Raw genomic sequence first — 24,466 nt, 5'->3', positions numbered from 1 at the left:
AATGTCGAGCAGCTAAAGAAGAACATGGAAGAGGCTATAAATCAATTGCTCCTGCTTCAGGCTTTGACATTTACACTTTATCCATCGTACGAGCTGTACGTTGCTTTGCATTGAATCTTCCAAATTTATTGCATATGTATTATGGAAAAGTAGTTGAACTCATTCAATCCAATATTGTTGTTCAATGAAATTTGTCATTCACACGTGAAAATGAAAATGGTCATCTTAAAACAGCGTGATATCATGGCTTTACAAGAATTCAGAGCTTACTCCTTACAATGTTTACTTTAACGATTGTCTTATGTTTGATTTAAAACGTTTGTCTTTGTACTAATGTATTGTACGGTGGATCACTCTTTCATGATTTATTTGCCGGTCAAGTTGTTTGGACGTTTGTCACAAGGAGTGATGGACCCGGTACCCCACCTAGTCCCTAAATATCTTCTTTTTTTTTTTTTTTTTTTGGGGGGTGGGGGGGCAATTTTTTTAATGGGAGGGGAAGATTTCATATGTAACATTCCCTCTAGAAACATAAAATATGTCGGTGACATACAAAACTCTTTAACTTTTGCTTAAATGTTTTTTTTTTTTTTTTTTGGTAGTTTTCTGCTGGTTCTTGGTTCGCTAATAAGTGAAACATTTTTTCTAGTTACTTTATGCCCTCAAATTAAGCTCTACTTTATTCACTTATCTCTTTGTTTAATATATTTAATCATAAATGAAAGAGATATTGGATTAATCATATTTTACGTGGAAAAAGAAATATTTGCCGAATTTGAATAAAAATAATAATCAACAACTTTATATCACAAAATACAAAAGGAATAGATTAAAAATATATATAAGAAATCGATTAAGTGGGTATTATTTAAGCGATATTTAAATATAAGAAAAACACTCCAACAAATTTATGTTAATTTGTATATTTATGTTATACAATTAACATAAATACATTTTATATTTATTTTAAATTTGTATCACAATTAAAATTTTATTTAATCTTTTAATTAATTTCTTTTTTTACTTATATTAACTAACATTTTGAGGAACAATTTTTTTATTTATAAATTTGTCTTTTAATTTTACTCCTTACCTCAAACTAAATTCTTGGCTAGTATTCACATGTATATATCCAATAATTTAGGAGTAATACTCCTTCCAACTCACATCATTCTCAAAGTCAGTCTCATTAATGAAATTTATAGAAAAAATATAAATTCTAATGTGATATGTTAAAAAATAAAGTGTTGTTGTTATGACATTGAATTGTAAATGTTGCATTATATTGGGCATATGAGATGGAGTATGTTCTTGTGATTTGAAAATCAATCTTGTTGACCAAGTCTTTTTTTTTTTCCCTCTCTTAACATGGCATTGTTTCTTTTCCTCTTAGCATTTGGATGATGTGTTGTATGACTAGGTACTCACTTGACACTTAATAGAGATGATCAAGAAAATCAATTTGAAAATGTACTTAAATATTGAGGATCAAAATGAAACTTTTTAAATATACTTTATAGTCTGTTTGGATTGAGAATGAAGGAAGAAGAGTAAAGTATAATATAGTAGAATTGACCTAAAATTAACCTATTTTTAGTCAACTCAACTCTACTTTCCTCCACTTTCTCTTCCTCCCCTCTCAATCCAAACGGGCCCTTAGTTTAGTAAGAAAGAAATGTTAATGTGCATTTGTTGACAAATTTTCTTTTTCTTTTAATTTTTTAATTTATTTATTTACGTATGACATTTCAAAAAGGACTATAAAAACAACTCTTTTGCGTCCACCTACAGTACAGCTTATTGACAGTTACGGGCCTTATTAGTTATTATGGCCTTATCTCTATACTGACCTGGATCAGCGAGTAATGGTGAAATAGACCCACAACCGCCTAGCTACCAAGTAGGCCCAATTGACGTGCAATAATGAGCCTATGCAATTTAATTTGGCCCACTGATGGTGCAGGTGTAGGTGGCGGTCTGCCACTGGCCAATGCTATAAAATCCAAATTTGGGGTTTATACGACCAATTTGCAAGTTGCAACAATGAGACCAAACTAAAAATAATTAAAAAGTTGCAACTATGAGATTGAGGAGACGGTATGACTTCCCGTCCTATAAAGCGTGCCTCTCTTCAGGACAAATGCATGAGATAGTTGAACGGAATTGGTAAATAACCATAAAATCTCAACTATATAGTTAGTTGTCAATAGTTTCAAACTATATTTTTTTCTAGCATTTCGAGTTTAACAAACTCGATTTAGGGGCTATAAATCAAGTATTGAATCGATTTTCATATTTTGATTGGGTCTGAGTTGACACTTTTTCCACGTGGCATCCATGTGGAAATCGAGTATCTGAGACTCGATTTCTAAGCTAATATATATATCAAACCAGCTCCACCGAAAAAAAAAAAAAGAAATCAGAGCCAGAAAGGAAAAAAAAAAAAAAAAACCGAATAAGAAGGAAAGAAGCCGAAACCAGAAGAAGAAAAAAAAAAAAAAAAACCTAGAAGCAGCCCCAGGCCGGTGAGCCGCAGGTCGGCGCTAGCCCCAAGTCGCAGCGCGACATGCGACGTGGGTCGCGCAGCCCAGATCTTCTGTTTCTTGGTTTTTTTTTTTTTTTTTTTTTTTTTTTTTTTTTTTCTCTGATGAACACATGCACTTGAGCTTGATCTTTTTCTGGGTTGTTTCTCTGTGATCTGATTGTATTTCGGCGATCTAGGTCTTCTGTTTCTGGGGTTTTTTTTTTTCTCTGATGAACACATGCATTTGAGCTTGATCTTTTTCTGGATTGTTTGTCTGTGATCTGATTGTATTTTTTTTTTTTTTGGTATTTCGGCTGGATTGTTTGTCTGTGATTTGATTGTATTTTTTTTTTTTTTTTGGTATTTCGGCTTGTACATGAGACTTGGAGAGTTCAAATTTTTTCAAATATTTTTGGTTTGGAAATCGAGTTTTAGAGACTCGATTTCCAGGTGGTCTCCATGTGGAAAAATATGCCACATCAGACCATAGAAATCGAGTATTTGAGACTCGATTTACAAGCCAAAATCGAGTCTCAAATACTCGAGATGCTACTATATAATATAGTTTGCAAACCAGATCTACTAACTAGATAGTTAGAAAAAAAAAATTAGTTTACTATTTTCCCCTAGTTTTTGGAAATGAAACGTAGATAGTAGCATGCAAATCAAGTCTACATGCATCAATCAACAAAGCTAGCAATAGCTAGCCAACATGTAAAATTTTCATGTTCAATGTTAAATTTTTATTTTATTTTTTTGGTCGAACATGTAAAGCTTTCCACAATTTTTAAATTTTTTCGATTTAATTGAAATTTATGAAACTTTAAGGAACAAAAATAGAAATTTTCCAAAATAAAAAATTTTGGACATTATTGACTAGGTCAAACCATATTTCCAATAAATTTGAAGAACGTGAGCCAAGAAACACACTGCATGATCCAAATCATTACTGTATGTAAGCTAGTTTTTGTTCCCATTGCTGGGTGTTAGAATTATGGTTAAATAAATAAATTTTTATCATTTCTTAATAGTTTAAGTTTTGGGGACATTTAGTAATTTAACATGATACCATTTAACCATAATTTTTGTAGTCTATATTTTTAGATTGGCAATCATAAACAAATGTCAGTGTGTAACATTTTATAAATTAGTTTGTCTAGTTGATTAGTGTTGGATTGATCCCTGAAATAAGACAAATCAAGTTCAGAATAGATGAAGACTCAAGATTGCAAAAAAGAGACAACTGGAATATTGCAATTCGATTGCAACTCAACAGGTTGAAATCCACTTACTTCGACCAATCAAATTGCATGTCTCAATTGATCGAGACTCAGGCAGAATTGATTCTCAACTTCTTTTATTAGTCGTTTGATTTAGGGTTTTAATAGATCTTAAGTACATATAAATACAAACCCTAGAGCACATTTTTGAAGATACAATAGGTTAATGTTTAGTACAATGTACACAGATTTAGAGTTTTTCCAAACCATTTTGAAGCTATAACTAGATCACTACATGCAAACATCAGATCCGGTTATAAAGCAAAGTTGTTGTAGTTAGTTAACTATAGCTGTTGATCAAATCTTTGAGTGGAGATCTCAGAGTCACAAATAGGGCAGATCATGTGCAACAGTCATGAATAGAATAGCCCGTGGATTCAAAGCCTATTGTACAAACATCAATTATATTAATGGATATATTACCTTGAGGATTGTTTAAATTAAATCCTCCCTAGGTTTTTTATTTTATTTTTTATTTATTTTATTTTTTTATTATTATTGCAAAACAGATAGTTTTATTGATTTTCCAGCTAGGTCATCATTTTTGTTATCTATGTGATCTGTGCTTGTTTGATATGTTAATCATTTTAATCAAAAGCATAATTAAATAAGTAATTATTTATTTAAAATTTGATTAATTTTGTGACAGCCTAAAACCCTAAAAATTCTAATATGCATTAAGCCACTAACTCCCTATATCCCAATGGAAGCCAATTTTGCAAAGAAACCACTTTTTTAAGTATCACCTCATTAAGCTATATGTTTTGAATTAAAAATAGCAATTTTCATTCCACGAGAATCATAATGTCATACATTTTTAGGAGAAATCTTCTAAAAAGAAATAGGAACGAATTTTTTTTCCTTTTTTATTTATTTATTTTTTTTCAAAAGAGAACAATGAAAAGCAAACACAAGGATAAAAGGAATTTGACACAAGCTGACTTTAAAACTATTAACATCAACCAGAGTCTTTCCAGCTCCGGAGGAGGGATGAAATCCAATTAGGTAGAAGTAAACTTTGTCCAAACTTTACAACAACGCAGTGAACAATTCTGACAACATGTCGATCAATGTGCAAGCACTCTAACTTGTTTTTTATACTGCTATGATGAGAATTTATGATTAAAGCATACTAATGGTTATTTAAATTCTTTGAATATGTTCTTAATATTCTTAAATGTTCATATGCGATCTTTATATGTTCTTGGTTGTTCATCACATATTCATGCATAACACTAGCTTTAATCTTAAATCTACGTCCAAAATATAAAAAAAACATGTTAGTTTCATAATTCTCCCAAATCCTTGAATCTAGGATTTCACCATTCACACACACTCACTAAAATTTATTTTTCAATCAAAATGCAATGATTAATAAATGAAATTTGGATTTATCACATACACATACATTAAACTCAACATGCAAATTGATTGATAAAATATTGGATGATATGATACGAATGTTGGCCTAACATCTTTCCATCTTGTAACATAGCCTCTAAGCTTAGATTAAAGGTTAGAAAATCAAATGCTTATTCATATAATTTTCAATCTTTAGATTGTAGTTAGGCATTCCTCAACACCAGCTTGCCCATATGATCCTTGCTAAACTCTAGCTTTGCATTTCAAACCAAAAGCTGCATCGTATCAACCTTTGGTCAGTTGGGTGAAGGAGGCAGCCACTTTATGAAGGGAAGAGGTTGACAAATTTCTATGCGAACAGTTTATGACATCTGCACGGACTCACAGAGTTGTCTAGGGATTTGGATCATCATTATTTCTATTTTGATGTAGGACCAACTATAGGGTAGATTTTTATTGGTTGTTAATGTTTGAATTTTTATGTATTTTCTATTTTAGGTGATAGGGTTATTTCCTTGATTATAGATGTTTTTAGGAAAATTAATAAGTACTTCCAAAATACGGTCATGTGGTGCTCTCTCTCTCTCTCTCTAAGTATGTTTTAAATATAATTTTCATAAAAAAAATTTAGCTATTATTCTTTTTTGAGATAAGGCATAATCTTAATCATTTATTAAAAGATAATAAATATTAGGTTTAAAGAACTTATAATATAGTAGAGTTCTCTAGGAACTCCAAGGGATTTTTTTTTTCCTTCTTTTTTTTATGAGAAGACTAAAGGATCTTAAAACATATCTTTTCCCTTTTCATTACTTAATTATTAGAAAATTTAAATTTTTTTTTTTTACAAAAAGATGATACAGGAGGAAGACAAATGTGATTATATCTCCTTTAACTTAAAACTTCTAACACTTTTAAAAATTAAAAGTCTTGTAACTTAATTGGTTGGTATATTTTAATGTTTCTAAATAAAATATTAGAGTTTAAATATCTCCTCTATTTATCCTATTAAAAAAAAAGAAAAAAAGAAATGCAACTAATGGCCACTGGTCGGTAGCACAGGTTCTGAATTTCTAAGTGAGAAGAGTCATATAAGGGCCCCGCAACAATTACAAATTCAATTCGTAAATGTCGGGCAAAGCCCCGGTCTGGGTCTGGGGCCTAAATTCAAGAATTGATAACTGCTTCATATGACTTGAGTCACTTGACTTATCCTACTCTTGGATTTGGCAACTAAAAACAAAAACAAAATCAAGAAAAAACTAGTTTCAGAGAGTAACATAAATATCTTTTTGGAAAAATCAAGTAGAGTATTAGCTAATGAGCACTTCTCTACATCAACCATTGTGGCTTGTCCCCATTCGACTAACTTCAGATACAGTTCAAGTTAAATTGCATAAATAAATAAAATAAATAAATAAATAAATAAATAAAATAAAATAAAATAACCATCCAAGGTCAAGTCTTGGTAGGTTTCTAACTTCAAAATACAGTTCAAGTTAAATTGCATAAAGAAAAAACCCAACCAAGGTCATGTCTTAGAAGGTTTCTAACTTTGCACAGCGAAGTATATTTTAGAATGAGATTAAGGCATTTATAAATCTCTAACTTGCTTGGTCTCCTGCGCTTATAGAACACATAAGGATTCTGGTGGTTCATTAGTGAACTCTGAGAAACTATGGAAGTAAATCGTGGTGCAACACTTAAACATGAATATTTTCAGTTTTGGATCTTTTACTGTCGTTGAGTATATTGATATGCAATTCATATAAAATATATTCTTTATATTTCTTTATCTAATATTTATGTTTTATTCTTAATTTTTTAAATTTAATTTTCCTTTTAGGTAATTAAACTTTATAATTATATTACATTGATAATTATTTTCAAATTATAATGGATTCACCCATGATCATACTACTATAATTATATTACATTGATAATTAAACTTTATAATTATTTTCAAAAACGGTATTCATAGATGAAAGGAAGGTAAAAATATTTATCTATGATTTTTTTTTTTTTTTGAGAAAATATCATTTATGATTTTTGAACTGTGTACTTAAGAATTTATGTATTATTTAACTTTTATTGCTGAGTATTTTGTAATTTATTCTCTTGTAATGAAAGGAAGGTAAAAAATAATATGATCATGGGTACATTTGGCGTGGACTAAATGCCTGTTTTTTAAGAAAAACACAAAGTGACCTGTATTTGGCCCCACGACTTCCGACAATTTGTGTTTTTGAAAATGCGAAAATTAAAATTACATTTTCAAATAGAAGCTACTACCAGTTTTTTTTTTTGGGTAAACCCCATATTTAAAACAATGATCACATCTTCACAACGCCTTATTTTAGCATATAAATTCCAAAAGTGTCCTCTACTTATTGACAGTATCATCAAATCTCTTATTAAACATCAAATCTTTTATTTAATTATAAAAAATTTTACCAGTTAAATTAATTGAAACTCACTAATCAACCAAACCTACTCACAATATGTTTAGGGACAACCCATTTCTAACGCTAATTTGAATATAACCTGACCTAATCCAACCCGTTCACCAAGTCTAACTATTACACCGTGATCTCCCTCTCACACGTCACGCTTCAAGAAATGTCTTCAAGAAAGAAAATTGTTAGATTGCTAAAGGAATAGGCCCACTTGTGTGAGTTAGGGCCCACATGTTGGGGTATGTCTTATTGGCCAGACGTTTACGATACTCTCTCCTGTGAATATAAGTCGGCAATTAATTGACGAAAAGTTGCTTGTTAGGAACGCAAGTCAATCGGGTGCATTTGGCCCCGTAATTGTGCGGGCTAAAAGCCTGTTTCAAAGAAACTAGCATCTGAGCACATGCTTACGCGCATACTCAAAGACCCTTCTATTTTTTTGGATTAAATTTAATAATTTGTATAAATTATAATTTGCATTTTTTTTTAGAGAGTTTTAACTTATGGCGTCTACTCTTGATAATAGCTCTTTATTACTAGACCAAGACACTAATCAATTTTAGGTGTAGGCGGGGGGTTTGGATTGAACTCCAGATCTTTTATTTAACCGACGTGTACGATACTTTCTCCCATAATTCACGGTACACAAGTCAATATTTAAAGTGAGCGGAAAAAGGTGAATTACGTGGATGAGAATGTGTGCATATCTCTCTCCTATGAATATAAGCCGGCAATTAATTGACGAAAAGTTGTTTGTTAGGAACACAAGTCAATGGGGTGCATTTGGCCCTGTAATTGTGTAGGCTAAAAGCCTGCTTCAAAGAAACTAGCCTCTGAGCACACGCTTACGCGCATACTCAAAGGCCCTTCTATTTTTTGGATTAAATTTAATAATTTGTATAAATTATAATTTGCGTCTTTTTTTTTTTTTTAGAGAATTTTAACTTATGGCGTCTGCTCCTGATGATTGCTCTTTATCACCAGGCCAAGATACCAATTAGTTTTAGGTGTAGGCGGGGATTAAATCCCAAATCTCTTATTCAACCATCAGAGAATTTATCAGTTGAGCTAACTGGAACCCATGTATAAATTATAATTTGAGATTACTATATTTTTCAATAAAAATATCTAGGGGTGTGATGAAAAAAATATTTCATCCATAAATGCATAACACTCATCACACCCCTAGATATTTTTGTGATTGGAAAATGTAGTAATCCCAAAAAATTTATGCAAATTATTAAATTTTACCCAAAAAATCGAAGGGCCTCTAAGTATGCGCGTGAACACGTGCTCAGAGGCTAGTATTTCTTTAAAAAAATATCACACCACCAAATACCACAAATAACTAAGCATGAATTTATGAAATTAGTCAAAATTAAAGCTACTAAAAGTATCTAATAGGCTACCACTTTATTTGAAAACTCAAAGTAAAATACAAATTCTACAAACTCAATGGAAAAATACCGTGTGAAATAAAAAGGGCTTGTATAAATTATTACGTGCGTGCAATGGGTTTTTTTTTTTTGGATTTAGTGTCATAAATTAATTCAAAAAAATGATGTAAAATGAAAACTTATCTCACATTTCACATGAAATGTGACCAACATCACCCAATGCAAAGGACTAAAACATCATTTAGAATCAATAAATCATACATCCCAATAAAGTTAATTTTTGCACATTGAAAAACATAAAAGTAAAAGGTTGGATTAATTTCCAACTAAATATAGTGAGCAATGAGATATCTAAAGCCTTATCTTTCAAACACTCAGATAGTTAGGTTTATTACAAAAATCAAGTGAAAATGAAATGACCAAATGGATCAAGAGAGCAACAACACCCAAGTTAGTTTTTTGTCCATTAAGTTTAGACAATTTTCATATTGTTGTATAGACGCAATCAACAGAACAAAAGCAAAGATATTGAGAGTAAGAATTTTATCTTGTACAGGAGGAAAAAATTAAAGAAGAGAATGTGTGAGAGAGAAGAAAGAGATGTAATATGGATGCAAATTGCTTTCTTTATCACAATCTTTCCACCAAACTTAATGAAATTACACCTCTCATCGTTGAAACACTAAAGAGAATCAAATAAACAACCAATTAACTTCATATCAGAGGTGAAGTGAATAATTAATTTTTTTTTTATTAAAAATGAGAGTTATCAACCTAGATTGAAATGTAAGCCCAGAAGTTTATTTGTAGGTTGTTCCTTGTAGAGAAAGAGAAATAGATGTCCATATTCAAAAAAAAGAAAAAAAAAGAAAAGGAGAGAAATAGATCAATCCGTGGGGTTGGTGACTTTTTTATGGATAAGTCTTCAATTTGTGGAAGATATCTATTAGTAGTTTTGTGTTAATTTTAAATTTTGAATAAAGAATGTGTAGACATGTGATGATAAGGGTGAAAAAGGAGAAAATCAGATAAAAGTGGATTTGTGGAGGGAAGAGAGAAAAATGGAAGGTCTTTTATATTTTATATATAAATTAGAAAGAAAAACGGAATTTTTTTTTTTTTTAAGTGGGGTGGGAAGTTTTTTTGTTATTAGAAACAGGCTGCCTTCAAAAAAGAAACAGCCCGTTGGAAGTTTTTTTTTTTTTTTTGGTGGAAAGTTAAAAGGAGATTTTTGTGGGTTTTTGTGTTTTTGTATGACTATCATAGTAGGGTGTTTTTTTTTTTTTTTTTTAATTATAAATAAAGTATTTAAAATAAAAAAAAAAAAAAGGTTAGTGGGTGATTGTTTCTATTTTGTAGGCAATATTTTAGTACAAGTTAGACATGTATTTTTACCAAATTATCTTTTAGTTTCATCTCTACTTAAACCTAGAGAAATAAGAGCATTTTGGATAAAAAAAAACCTGGTCCAAACAAGAGAAGCCCCTTAAATAGTAGTATAGAAAATAGTAGTATAGAAACACAAAGTGACTTGTGTTTGGCCCTACAATTTCTAACAATTTGCGTTTTTTAAAACGCCAAAAAACTGCATTTTCAAATTGAAGGTACTATGAGACTCCTTTTTTTTTTGGTAAATGTTGTATTTTAAACAACAATCACGTCTTCACACTGCATTTTTTTAGCGTGTAAATTCCTTAAATATCCTCTACCTACTTGCAATATGTATAGGGACAACCCATTTTTGACACTAATATAAATGGAATCCGACCTAATCCAACCTGTTTACTAGGTCTCTATATACCTAGATTTCCCTCTTGCACGTCAGGCTTCAGGAAATGTCTTCATGAAAGAAAATTGTTAGGTTACTGAAGGACTACGGGACAATGACTTTGAACTAAATGTCTTCATTAAATACTTTAGGAGTAATTCTCATTTTTCTCTCATTATACTCATAGTAAGTCTACTTAATTACCACCGCACACCATTGGTGTGATGATCACTATACAAGTATAAATGCTTCTGAGGTGTGGGGGACAAGGGTCGGGGTTTAAGTCTCCAGGAGGAAGCTTCACACATATATACACTTAAATTATGTTAGAGTAAAATTCTATCTTGTAAAAAAAAAAAAGTCTACTTAATTAAATTTATGAAAAAAATTAATTAATTTCAATGTGATTGTCAAAAAAATGTGTGGTAGTTATGACATTGAATTGTAAATGTCATGTTATATTGGATAAATGAGATTCAGTATGTTCTTGTGATTTGAAAATCAATCTATTCGACTAAGTCTTTGTGGGCCTCTTTTTTTTTTTTCTTTTTTTTTCTCCTTAATATGACATTCTTTCTTTTCCCCTTAGTATTTGGGTGACATGTTGTATGACTAGGCATGCATCATCTGCTCACTTAACACTTAACAATCAGGTTACTCACAAAGATGAACAAGAGAATCGTCTTGCAAAATATACTCAAAAGCAGAGGATCAAAATGAAACTTTTAAAATATAATTTTTTTGTAAAGAAAGATATGTTACTGTGCATTTGTGGGGGAAAAAAATTCTTTTAATTTATTTACTTATGTACAAATTTTCAAATAAGGAAGTGTTACATCTACAATATTTTTCACAATACTTTCATAATAAATCATATGAGGTAAGTTGTTATTGATTTTAATTTGAATTCACAACTTAAATTACTTTTTTACCCACTCATAACAATCAATAACAACTTGTTATTTAGAATATCTTTTTCCTTTAAAAAAAAAAAAAAAAAAAAACTCAACTTTTCCGATACAACTATGAAAAGTGAAAACTACACACATTGCGTCTGCCAACAGCTTATTACGGCCTTATCACTATACTGATCTGGATCAGCGAGCCGATAGTGACTTAATAGTTTGCCAATGATCTATTTAATTGTTCAATGGCCCATGCAATAAAATCCAAATGTGAGCTCCATGAAATCAATTTGCAAGTTGCAACCTTGAATGACACTTTTTTTTTTTTAAAATAAGTTGCAACCATGAGACCAGAGACCTAGTCAATAACATGCAAATTAAGTCTATATGCATCAACCAACCAAGCTAGCAACAGGTAAAATTTTCATATGTTCGATGTTAAAATCATTTTTTTTTTCCAGGTGGATTTTGGGGCTCATACTTAGAAGGCTTTTCACACTTTCTAAATTTTTTTTGATCCAATAGAAATTAATGAAACTTTAATTACCAAAACCAAAAAGTTTGGACATTATTGACTAGGATGAGTCCTGTTGTCTCAGACAGTGGCTCTTCACATTTAGTTGTAGAAGTTGAAGCTGTTGTAGTGGTGAAAGCTTTGGAATTTTCTTTGGAAATAGGTACTATAGAGATTCTGAGGGAGACTCAAAGCCTTCTTCTTCTTCTTCTTCTTTTTTTAATTTTTTTAATTTTTTTTTTTAATTTTATGTAATGGTTCATTGTTCACCATCTTGTTTTGACTCTCAACTCCAAGCACTTAAAATATTTTAAAAGTAAATTAAAATGATGTGCTCTCTCATGACTTAACCAAAATGTCAAATAAATTCACATTTTTACACTATCCTTTGGATATATTTTTTTTCTAGGGAGGAAAATCCACTATGCTTAGGAGATTAAGCCATGATAGCTCATTTTTCTTTTTACACTTTGCTTTTAATTTTGGTAGGTAAAACATGTAATATTTTTGTTACTATTAGCACATTTATTAAGCTTGATATAGGGGTTTATACATCTATCAATTTATAAAATACTTCTTTGCATGTAGAACATATTAATAATTTTTTTACAAAATATAACATAACATAATATATACCATGTAAAATAAATTTGAGACTCAGACCTCTCCTTCTGATTTGTAGTCCCTACTCAATGTCAAATTTCAAACTTCTAACCACACCCTAGACCCATAGACCCGGTAAAGTTAAATATAAGGGCCCCACAACAATTTCAACTTAAATGCGTAAATGTCAAGTTGAAACCTACTCTCTGGGCCTCGGACCTAAAGCCAAGAATTAATGTTTGCTTGGTATGACTTTTATCCTACTCTTGGACTCAGACTCGGCATCCTAGAACAAAAATAAAAATAAAAAAAGAAGAAAGCAAAACATTGTCCTGTACTCTTCAAAAAGTTCCCAAATCACGCTAAACCCCCAGCGTTTGGGATTTATCCTCAACATTGTGATATGGGAATCTTTGAATTTAGGCCCAGGAATCTCCTGCCTTCGAACTTGGAAGTCCTATTTAAAATTGACTGATATACGTAGTCCTCCAACAAGTAATACTGTTGAATATTAGCTCTGATACCATGTTGAATATTAGCTCTGATACCATGTTAAATGGAGAATATTATCAAACGCAATATGTTATACCATGTTGTGTATGCTAGAGTGGATGCGGAAGATGAAGCATAGAATAGGAACATCAAGAACACGAAGGTTACGTGGTTCAGTCTTGACGGCCTACATCCACGGAGGAATCCCTTAAGGGCTACATCTTTATTGTGTAGGAGTGTAGTACAATAACCTATGTTACAATGAACCCTAACATGAGTATATATAGGCGACTAAACCCTAGACTACTAGTACAAGCAGGAATGGGCTTGGGCCTATTACATTGGGCTAATATCTGTCTAATACAAAAAGACAGTTCAACCAAAATAAATAAATAAATAAAATAACACAAATAAAAAATTATTTTTTAAAAATCATGTTAACGGTTGTTTTTAAAGAAATTAATAATAAACTATATTAAGAAATTTTAAAAACCACTTTTATGGGAAAAAATTTAATTGTTATATCATTTTTTTCATAAAATATTTTTAAAAATAGTTCTTAGATCAATGTTTTTAGAACATTCATTAACATTTTTTTTTAATAATAAAAAAATAAATTGTCTTTTAAACAACATTTTGTTAATTACGAAGGTTTTTATTTTTAAATAAAAAAACTACTATATATTAAGAGGAAAGTATCATGTAACGAATTTAAAATATTAAAACTTGTATTTTCTTCTGGTTGTCCGTCCCATCAGAAGCCTTATCGGCACTCAAGTGGCTCACTCTAACCAACGTTATCCTGCCAAGGGGTTACCTCCCCATTAATGCGGCCAGGGGGGTTGGTTGAGTGCATTCAATGCGATAGTGACAGCTTACTTTGGGGTTAACCTCTCCCCAAAATCACCTTTGTCAGGCCGAGGACAAGGTATCCTCGGCGTGGATCCAGGAGAATAGGCTTCCCCCCCTTCTCCTCAGAAATAGCTTGCGCTCCTCGGCATGGGCCTTGGGCCTGCTATATGATGGGCCGAGGCTATCAGGCCCATGGACCCCACAATATTAATAGGTGTTTTTAGAGAAATTATTAATAAACCATATTAAGAAATTTTTAAAACCACTTTCGTGGGAAAAAATTTAATTACTATATCATTTTTCCAATAAATTTTTTTATAAAAATAGTTTTTAAACCAATGTCTTTAAGGCATTTATTAACGTTTTCTTTTTTTAATAATAAAAAAATAGACAGTCTTTTAAACAACATTTTGTTAACTACGAAGGTTTTTATTTTATTTTTAAAAAAAAAACTACTATATATTAAGAGGAAAGTATTATGTAACGAATTCAAAATATTAAAACTCGTAGAGTGAAATTATAAAACTTTAATGTATTTGCATGCATATTTTGTGATGTGGATATATTCAAATTTTTTTCTTAAATTTTTTATAATTTAAGTTTTTTTAATGATCATCCTAAACAAATTTCTTAGAGCCGTCATTGGAAATTAGAGAAATATATGGGTGGGGTCATCCTCTATTTCTTTCCTATGAATAAAAGTAGGCAATTAATTGTCAATGACTAAAAGTCGTTTGTTAGTAACACAAGTAATTGATGTAGCTAAGAATTTGGGCCTTAAATAGTATACATCTTCCTTCTGAGTAGAGCATAATATGCCAATAAAGATCATCATGGATTACACCCTAGAATTAATTTTCGTTCTGAAAGCATGGCGTGTGGTTGTTTTGGTGATTGGTATTCTTGGAAATTGGAAACTAGCTAAAGGAGACAATGAGCATGCTGGAAGAAAACTTGTTGATCATGTTCCAGGTATGTCATTCATCTTGAAACCTCATTCAATTCTCTATCTCTCTCTTCAGAAACTAGCTTTTAGACATGCTTGCTTGAACATATTCCCGTAAATAGCCATAAATATTTCATATTATTTTTGCTTCTAATAGAATGGCAGAAAGTATACACCCATGAGATTTTTTAAGATTTTTTTTTCTTCAAATTTTATAATTCAATAAAACAATGGATCAGGGAAGGTTTAAATTCTGATTCTTTTAATCAAAGAGGGTAGATTATATATGTGTTAAATTGCTCTTCCAAAAGCTTAAACTATCAAAAAATGAAAATTTTAATTATTTAACCACATATTTCTAACAATATGCCACTAACTTACAAGGATGTTGACAACTATTCAAGAATCTTAACATCTTAATGATAGAGATATCATATATTAACACAAGTTTGTTAAAATTGGAATCCTATGTCAAATCATTGGGGGTCGGACTGGATTGGATCATGAAATGTAAAATTCTACTATTTTTTCACTTTTTGAAAAATACATTGGTAACTTTGTATGTTGACTAATCACTAAATTTATAAATTTATCTAAAAATAATAATAATAAAGTTATGTATCAAGAGTTTAGTTTATTTTCAGTACTTTTTTTAACTGGACATCTTCTTTTATTTTAAATATACAATGACAAGTGGTAGTTGGTTTAATCTCCACATTTTATTTAGTTAGTGGGTGATGTAACAGTTTCTCATTAAAACAAAAAAAGATTTCAGTTAAAAAAGTACTGAATGTAAGTCAAACTCATGCATCAATATAATGTAATTTGTATATATACTGGAGGTAAACAAAACATATATACTTAATTTTTTAGAGAGAGAGAGAGAGAGATTCCATTACATAGCAGAATATGAGTAGTTTCTTATCATGTACTTTCCTTCAAATTTTTCAAAATTTAGAAAGCTTTACTATATATACATTGAATTTTTCACCCAAAAAAGAAAAATAAATAAATAAATACTAACTCTCTATCACACGCTCACTTCATTGGAACCAGCCACAACACAAAAAGTGCACTAACTTCATGTGCCTACAGACTTTTTATTTATTTTATAGCTCCCCTCCCCCTTTCCTTGAAAATATTGATTAAAAGTATGTGCCTACATACTAGGTACAGTCTTGTTTTTGTCCTTGGACCTTTGTAATACGTATTCAGGAAGAACATATATGTAAATGTTACTAGTTTCTTTTCTTATCTATCTAAACACGTGTAGCAGAAACCAAAATACAAATGACAACCCGAGAATCACTTTATCATTTTAAGAAAATAAAGTGGCCCTAAAAGAGAAAATGGTGTTAAGTGTAACTATGATATTATGTAAGAGAGGCATTATATACCATGGTTACATGACCCAAAAAAATATCCACGAAAATATTATAATTTTTTAAAATTAAGTGCTGAAAACTGCCCAAGTTCCTCGAAATTTGACAACCACAAAACCCTCAACTCTGCTAAGGTTGGGCAGTTTTGTGATTTACTCGTTCGTGCTTAAAACTTAAAAGGGATAGCAAATTTTTGCAAAGCATATGGAAGGGTAGGTGCATAATCTATCGCAATTTTTTTTTTTTTTAATTTAATTATTTTGAATTTCAAACTCAAATTCTTCTTGACTTTTCCATATTGATTGGTGTGTTCTAAATTTATATATATATATATATATATCTCTCTTTTTTGGCATTATATATCTAGGATTCATAAGCATTGATTGTGGGGCTACCAAAGATTACTTGGATGATGTCAGTGGTATACTCTACAAGTCAGATACAGGTTTTATAGATACTGGGACAAATTCCAACATATCCCCCGGGAACTACTATCCATATCTGTTTGGTGGGCGGCAAATAAGAAACCTGAGAAGCTTTCCACAGGGAAAAAAGAATTGTTACACCTTGAAACCTGAACAAGGCAAAAATAGTAATTATCTCATTAATTTTTTCTTTTATTATGGAAATTATGACAACAAGAATAAAATTCCAAAGTTCGACGTGTATGTCGGGGTTAAGTATATGTTCACATTGGATCTCGATCAGGATGAGGTACATACTCTGAGGCTTTTCGATGTGATTCATGTTCCCACGTCAGACGTCATATACGTATGTTTCATAAACACTGGGTCTGGAATACCTTTTATTTCTGCCTTGGAGCTACGTCCTCTGGACAAGACCCTTTATCCGTTTGACTTTGGAGCGTTAAAATTCGGCTGGCGATTCGACCTTGGAACCACCACAGATCAACAAGAGTACTTTCTTAGGTAAATCAGTTACAATTTTGTTCTTTGATTTTCTTTTTATTTGAAACGTCAAAGTACACAAACTATACTTGAGGTTTGGCTCAAAGCTAACTATATCAAAACTTTTAAAAATATTCAATTAATTTGTTCTCTACCCACAAAAAGTCACTTAACACTATATGAAAATTCTTTTGATCTTCATTCTTCCTTCTCTATCTTGGGCTTCTATTTATTTATCTTCGGCTTCTATTTATTTATTGTCGGCTAAAACACTCCATCACAAGAGAAATTATACAGTCTTCTCGGTGGATCATGGTACTTGTCCACAATTCTACTAAAAACTTCTCACATATTTAAAATTATTGAGTTAGTAGTTAGTGTCTGTTTAAATTTTTTTTTTAACTCGGAAATTTTAAATAGACGAGAATCTTTTAGTAGAATAGTGGACAAATAACGTGGTTCATCATGAAAATATTATAATTTCTCCCCTAGTAGAGTGGTGGAGGTAGAAAATTTTTCCAAGAGAGAAGCAAGGGCGGCTGCACTTGTAAGTCAAGGGGATCAAATGAACCTCCTGACTTGAAAAAAAAAATTATATATATAAAATATTTTTTTATTAATTTAATTACCCTTAAAATTATTTTTGCACAACTTGGCTTAAATCTTGCATACCTAAAAAAAAAAAAAAAAAAAAAAAATTTATGAGGAAAAAAAAACAAGTAATGTTTTGGACAGTTTTGTCATTTACTCGTTTGTGCTTAAAACTTAAAAGGGATAGCAAATTTTCGCAAAAAGCATATGGAAGGGTAGGTGCATAATCTATCGCAATTTTTTTTTTTTTAATTTAATTATTTTGAATTTCAAACTCAAATTCTTCTTGACTTTTCCATATTGATTGGTGTGTTCTAAATTTATAAATATGTCTCTCTTCTTTGGCATTATATATCTAGGATTCATAAGCATTGATTGTGGGGCTACCAAAGATTACTTGGATGATGTCAGTGGTATATTCTACAAGTCAGATACAGGTTTTATAGATACTGGGACAAATTCCAACATATCCCCGGAGAACTACTATCCAAATCCGGATTTTGGGCAGCTATCAAGAAACCTGAGAAGCTTTCCACAAGGAAAAAAGAATTGTTACACTTTGAAACCTGAACAAGGCAAAAATAGTAATTATCTCATTAATTTTTACTTTTATTATGGAAATTATGACAACAAGAATAAAATTCCAAACTTCGACGTGTATGTCGGGGTTGATTATATGTTCACATTGGATCTCGATCTCGTTCAGATATATACTCTGAGGCTTTTCGATGTGATTCATGTTCCCACGTCAGACATCATATACGTATGTTTCATAAACACTGGGTCTGGAATACCTTTTATTTCTGCCTTGGAGCTACGGCCTCTGGACAAGTCCCTTTATCCGTTTGACTTTGGAGCGTTAAAATTCGGCTGGCGATTCGACCTTGGAATCACCACAGATCAAAACCAGCACTTTCTTAGGTAAGTCAGTTACAATTTCGTTCTTTGATTTTCTTTTTATTTAAAACGTCAAAGGACACAAACTATACCTGAGGTTTGGCTCAAAGCTAATAATATCAGAACTTTTAAAAATATTCAATTTGTTCTCTACCCACAAAAAGTCACTTATCACTATTTGAAAATTCTTCTGATCTTCATTCTTCCTTCTCTATCTTTGGCTTCTATTTATTTATTATTGGCTAAAACACTCCATCGCGGGAGAAATTATATAATACTCATGATAGACCACAATACTTATCTATAATTCTATTAAAAAATCCTTACACATTTAAAATTGTTGAGTTAGTAGTTATTGCCTGTTTAAAATTTTTTTTTCTAACTCAGCAATTGTAAATAGACAAGAATATTTTAGTGAAATAGTAGACAAATAACATGGTCCATTATGAAAATATTATAATTTCTCCCCTAGAAGAGTGGTGGAGCTAGAAAATTTTTCTTTGAGACAAGTTGTGAACCTAAAAAGAAATAAAAAGTTTTCTATTTATAAAAAAAAAAAAAAAAGTTTNGGTGAATTTAAGGTCACCACTCTCAAGTATCCACTATTATCAATCACAAGTGGTTACAAGTATAAGGAATATTACTAAACCCTTTGGCCTATCCCGAAATACCAACCTACAGTTGTACCCTTTCTCTAATACCCAATTGGACTTGTATTGTAGCGATAATCTCTCTGTTCAATGCACGAATCCCTGTACCTGACTAACTAATGATGCATAGATCACAGTATGTGATTAACACACAAACTTGAAGAAGATGTTGGCTGCAAAGTTTTTCAGTTCATTAACAATGAAGATCAAGAAGCTCCTTGGTCACAAAACTTTTGGCGCAAAGACGCAGTAGATTCTACAGAGAGAATGATGAACTAGAGCAATTTCTGTCTCCGGTCACACAATGTATGTAGGGATTCTCCAATTCCTTGTGAGTACCCATTGTGACGGCCTTTAAAATAATCCTTATATATGTCTAAGGTTGTGAGAAAAGAAACCCGACACAAATACTCAAGGATATGCGTGTAATCAGATCTGAAAAGTCTGATTTCGTAATTCTCGACAGATACAACTTGTGTTGAGCTTCAACATTAAATCTCGATAGATACAGCTTCAGTCGAGTTTAATGAACAACACTTTTTTACTTGTTTCTTGGACAAATTTGCATGGTTTTAATACTTGACTTAAACAACATGTTTCTTGAAGTCTTAAACCATCATAGATCTACCTAAATATAAGTAAAGTGCGTTTTATCAAATGATTAGTTAATTTACATCAAATATGTCCCTAACAATAAGTAAAACACCAAATTATCCAAGTCATAATATGCAATAGAATAACATTACATTCTTGTAAACTATATTTATATGGAATAGAATAACATTTAACAACCATAGAAAAAAAAAAAACTTAATAAATAAATAAATAAATAAAATATATATATATAAGAGAGAGAGAGAGAGAGAGAGAGAGAGAGAGAGAATAAATTGATAAAAAGAAGCATTAAAATAAAAAATATAGTCATAAGTCAAATACCAAATTATCCAAGCCATGATGTATAATAAAATAACATTATATTCTTGTAAACTATATTTATATGTAATAGAATAACATTTAATAATCATTGAAAAGAAAAGAAAAGAAAAAGATAATAACTTAATAACACAAAACAAAATTGTAGCCCAGAATAAAATTCTAAAGAATTAATCTAAAGTAGAGATACATAAATGAAAAATTAACACAAAAATAAAACATGAGAGAGAGAGAGAGAGAGAGAGAGAGAGAGAGAGAGAGAGAGAGTAACAACCAATTTGATGTGAGAAAATATGTACATAATGTGAGAGAAAATGTCATATTTATAATAATAGAATGGAGATAAGTTACCATGGCTTTTGAGTGGAGTTGTGGTGTGCCTTTATATTAGAACTCCTTTCCCTCTCCCTTGTGTGTGTGTGTATTTGTTTCTCAAAAAAAAAAAAAAAAGAATGAATAATTGTCTCACATTGCTTAAGAGAATGTGTTGTGTGTAGTATTATAACTTGCCACACCCTCCCTTAAAAGTTACCATTACTTTTGAGTAGAGTTGTAATGTGCTTTTGTATTAGAACTTATTTCCCTCTCCCTTGTGTGTGTGTGTATGTGAAAGAAAAGAAAAAGCGGAAGAGATAGAGGAAGAGTGACATTAAGGTTGAGAGTAGTGAAGAGATAAAAAGGTAAAAGAGAAGTTATGGTTAAAAGTAGTGGGGAGAAATGGGAAATAAATAGATGATGTGGCTGTTGATATGGATCAATGGGAGCGTAGCAACAATAAATGCTATGCTTTAACTTTTAAATATATATAGATATAGATTAAAACCAATATATTGTATTTATTTTGTTATATAATATTTATGTTTGCCCACAATATTATTGAATACTTTGAAACTTGATTTTCTTAATTCATATTTTATTAAAAAATTTGTATAACACTATAAGATTATAACATATTATAATATTTATTGTTAAAATTAAGTAGATTTTATTTTTTAAATTAACTAAATGATTTATATATTCAAATTCGGCAATCCATCTGTGATTCTTTCCCCTTTTTGTAGCGCGTTTCTTTGCAATCATATACATTTAAATCTATTATTCTCAATCATTTCAAAGAAAAAATATATCAAAAGTGTTGCAAATTTTATTACATGAAGAATGAAGCATAAGTGAAAGAAAATTATTATTGGGGAATTGTTATGACACGGACAATATACTTCCTTAATTTAGCAATTGGTAAGTCTAATTACTTCATGCTCAACTTTTATATATATATATACATATATAATTTTGTTTTTTAGAGTTGCAAATTCTTTTGGTTAAAAAAAAATGTTACTTTTATCTAATACTTAGAATTTATAAGTTAGATAATTAAAATTTATTGTCTGTTTGGATAAAGCATTTCAGCATAAAATAAATTTGGTTAAATTAGTTTGATCTTGAGTACAAATTTTAATTATATTAGATCATTTTTTGTCTCTTTTTTTTTTTAATTTTTTTTTACAAATTCTCTAATTTGGCTTTGTAGATATCAATACTTATCAAGTAAAAATTTATTATATATAAATATTGTCAAACTTTCTTCCGCACTGCAATAGTTAGTAACAATTGTTAAACTATAAAATGAAAACTTTTGATTTTTTTGTTAACTTTTTATAATGTAGTGGCAAAAGCTTTTGAAGATTTACCACTTACCACATCATCATTCTGATATATATATTTTACTTTGGTTTTTAGAGTTTCAAATAGTATTCAACTATGTTAGTTTAAACTAATTAGAATTCAGCATATTTTTGGCTAAAGCACCAAACACTAAAATAATTCTAATTAATTTCTTTTGATCTTTTCTAAGTAAATTATAACTAAACTAGGTAAGTTATTTTTATACAAACTCTCTATTAACTTCTTTATTTATTATACCTATTAACAAAATATTTATCACGTATAAAATTTTTTATAGAACTTTCTCGTACATTACATGTGTTAGTAACTGATACAATAATATTATAAAAGTCACAAACTAGAAGTCTGTTTACGTAAAGTGGTAATATTTTCTCTATGACGAGTGGTTATATCCTCTTTAAGCCAAGTTAATTCCCTTTATTTAAATTATATAAATATTTTGAATTTTTGGAGTGGTTTCTAATTAAATCTTAAATTATAAAACATATGAATTAAAATCATTAAATTTTTAATGAATTAAATCCACGCACTCAATGAGTAAATATTAACTAAGATTAACCAATATTCACATAAATTTTGACTAAAACCTATCTAAAGGTATACCCAAAAAAAAAAAAAAAAAAAAAAAAAAATCATTGTAGGTGAAATTATAAGACCTCTATTGTATGAGATAAGAATTGTGAAATTATATAATAATATCAGTTGTTGTCATCAAAATTTACAATAAAATCAACATTATATAAGTTCATATCCAAATCATATTATATCATATATTACATAATATAACTTCTGCCACACATGGCGTAGTTGCAACAAGTCGATGCCTTTTTTTTTTTTTTTTTTTTTTTTTTAAAAAATATTATTTTTATACTTTTGATTTTCCATTATGTTATAACATAGAAGTTAGAACACAATAATTAAGTAAAATAAAATAATTAACACGGTTGCTCAAATCAAACATTATTGTCAAAATTTCAAAATTTTAAAAAAATACAAATCAGATTAAAATTTTACAACTAAGAGTATTTATAAGTTTGAAATTTATTTTGCTATTTTATTTTATATTATTTTAACAATCTACTATAATTGTTTGTTTTAAAATTAAATTTTGAGTTGTACATGTCATTCTTTCACTATATAATTGTATATTAGTATTAGAAGTCATATAACATAATTTCTCTATATGACTAATCATAGATGGCGATGCGGACGTGAGGACGAACAGGTGGCGAGCAAATAAGTGGTGGATATGGCTCATTGTGGCAGTAGGGGGAATCATCATCGCCTTGTTGTGCTTATTATGCTATGCAAAAGTGAAAAAACACATAGCGGAAGGTAATTGATATTCTTACCATAGATTTTTTTGGATATATTATTGAAGATAAAGCAACAAAAAATTTTCAGAAAAAATTGTAGTGTTTTGCCTCATTTTCCAAATTAATTTGAGAAATGCTCCTTTTTCGTAACTCGATTTGAGATAAATCGAGTTTAAAAAAAAAAAAAATTTGGAGTCCTATAGTGACGTTTTAAGGAGCCTATAGTGAGGTTTTAAGGATCTATAGAGGCGGTTTGTAACTCGACCTCCATGAACTCGAGTTATAGGCAATTTTATTTATTTATTTTTTTTACCTATAACTCGAGTTTATGGAGGTCGAGTTACAAAATGACACTATAGGTCCTTAAAACATCAATATAGGCTTCTTAAAAACGCCACCATAAGGCCTAACTCGATTTATCTCAAATCGAGTTTTAAAAGAAGGGCATTTCCCTAATTAGTTTGGAAAATGGAGCAAAACGCTACGTAATTTGTGCGAAAAGGGCATTTGCCCATTTTCTCCAAAAATTTTCAAATTATACTTTGCATTTTTGTTAATTAGGGGAGAGAAAGAAGAAACAAAAGATACTTCTACAAGAACTTAGAGGTAATGCAATATCGTCCACTGTACGTGACAAAGTGAAGAAACGAAATAATGATAGGCAAGATAGCCATGAATTGCAAATCTTCAGCTTTGAAACCATTTCTGCTGCCACAAGGAATTTTTCAACAAAAAATAAATTAGGAGAAGGTGGTTTTGGACTAGTTTATAAGGTTCTCTCTCTCTCTCTCTCTCTCTCTCTCTATATATATATATATATCTCTGTGTGTGTGTGTGTGTGAGATACACCAAATTGTGTTGATTTGATTGGATTGAATTGTTTAAGTTTGTATTGTCTGGGTGTGTGATGAGTCGTATATTGGGTCTTTACAAAGTGGATCTTGGGTTTCTGGAACCTCGATTGCAACTTAACTAATCGTTTTGGAGTGTCAAAGTAGATGTAGCTA

General features: G+C 30.3%; 1 long non-coding RNA gene across 2 annotated transcripts; it reads left to right on the top strand.

Annotated features, from left to right (window-relative positions):
- Nucleotides 1–14,896: 14,896 nt before the first annotated feature.
- On the top strand, nt 14,897–17,923 carry LOC111994290 (uncharacterized). 2 transcript variants are annotated; one of them, XR_010624112.1, is made up of 3 exons: nt 14,897–15,125; nt 16,849–17,073; nt 17,190–17,923. It is a non-coding gene; the product is annotated as an uncharacterized LOC111994290 (long non-coding RNA). The 2 variants fall into 2 exon arrangements; XR_010624111.1 differs by lacking the exon at nt 17,190–17,923 and having other exon boundaries at nt 16,849–17,149.
- Nucleotides 17,924–24,466: the final 6,543 nt, after the last annotated feature.

Source organism: Quercus suber, unplaced genomic scaffold (genome assembly GCF_002906115.3).
Source record: "Quercus suber isolate HL8 unplaced genomic scaffold, Cork oak 2.0 scaffold_404, whole genome shotgun sequence".
NCBI lineage: Eukaryota > Viridiplantae > Streptophyta > Magnoliopsida > Fagales > Fagaceae > Quercus > Quercus suber.
The sequence above is the reverse complement of the archived record's forward strand: the minus strand, read 5'-3'. Positions and strand labels throughout refer to the sequence as shown.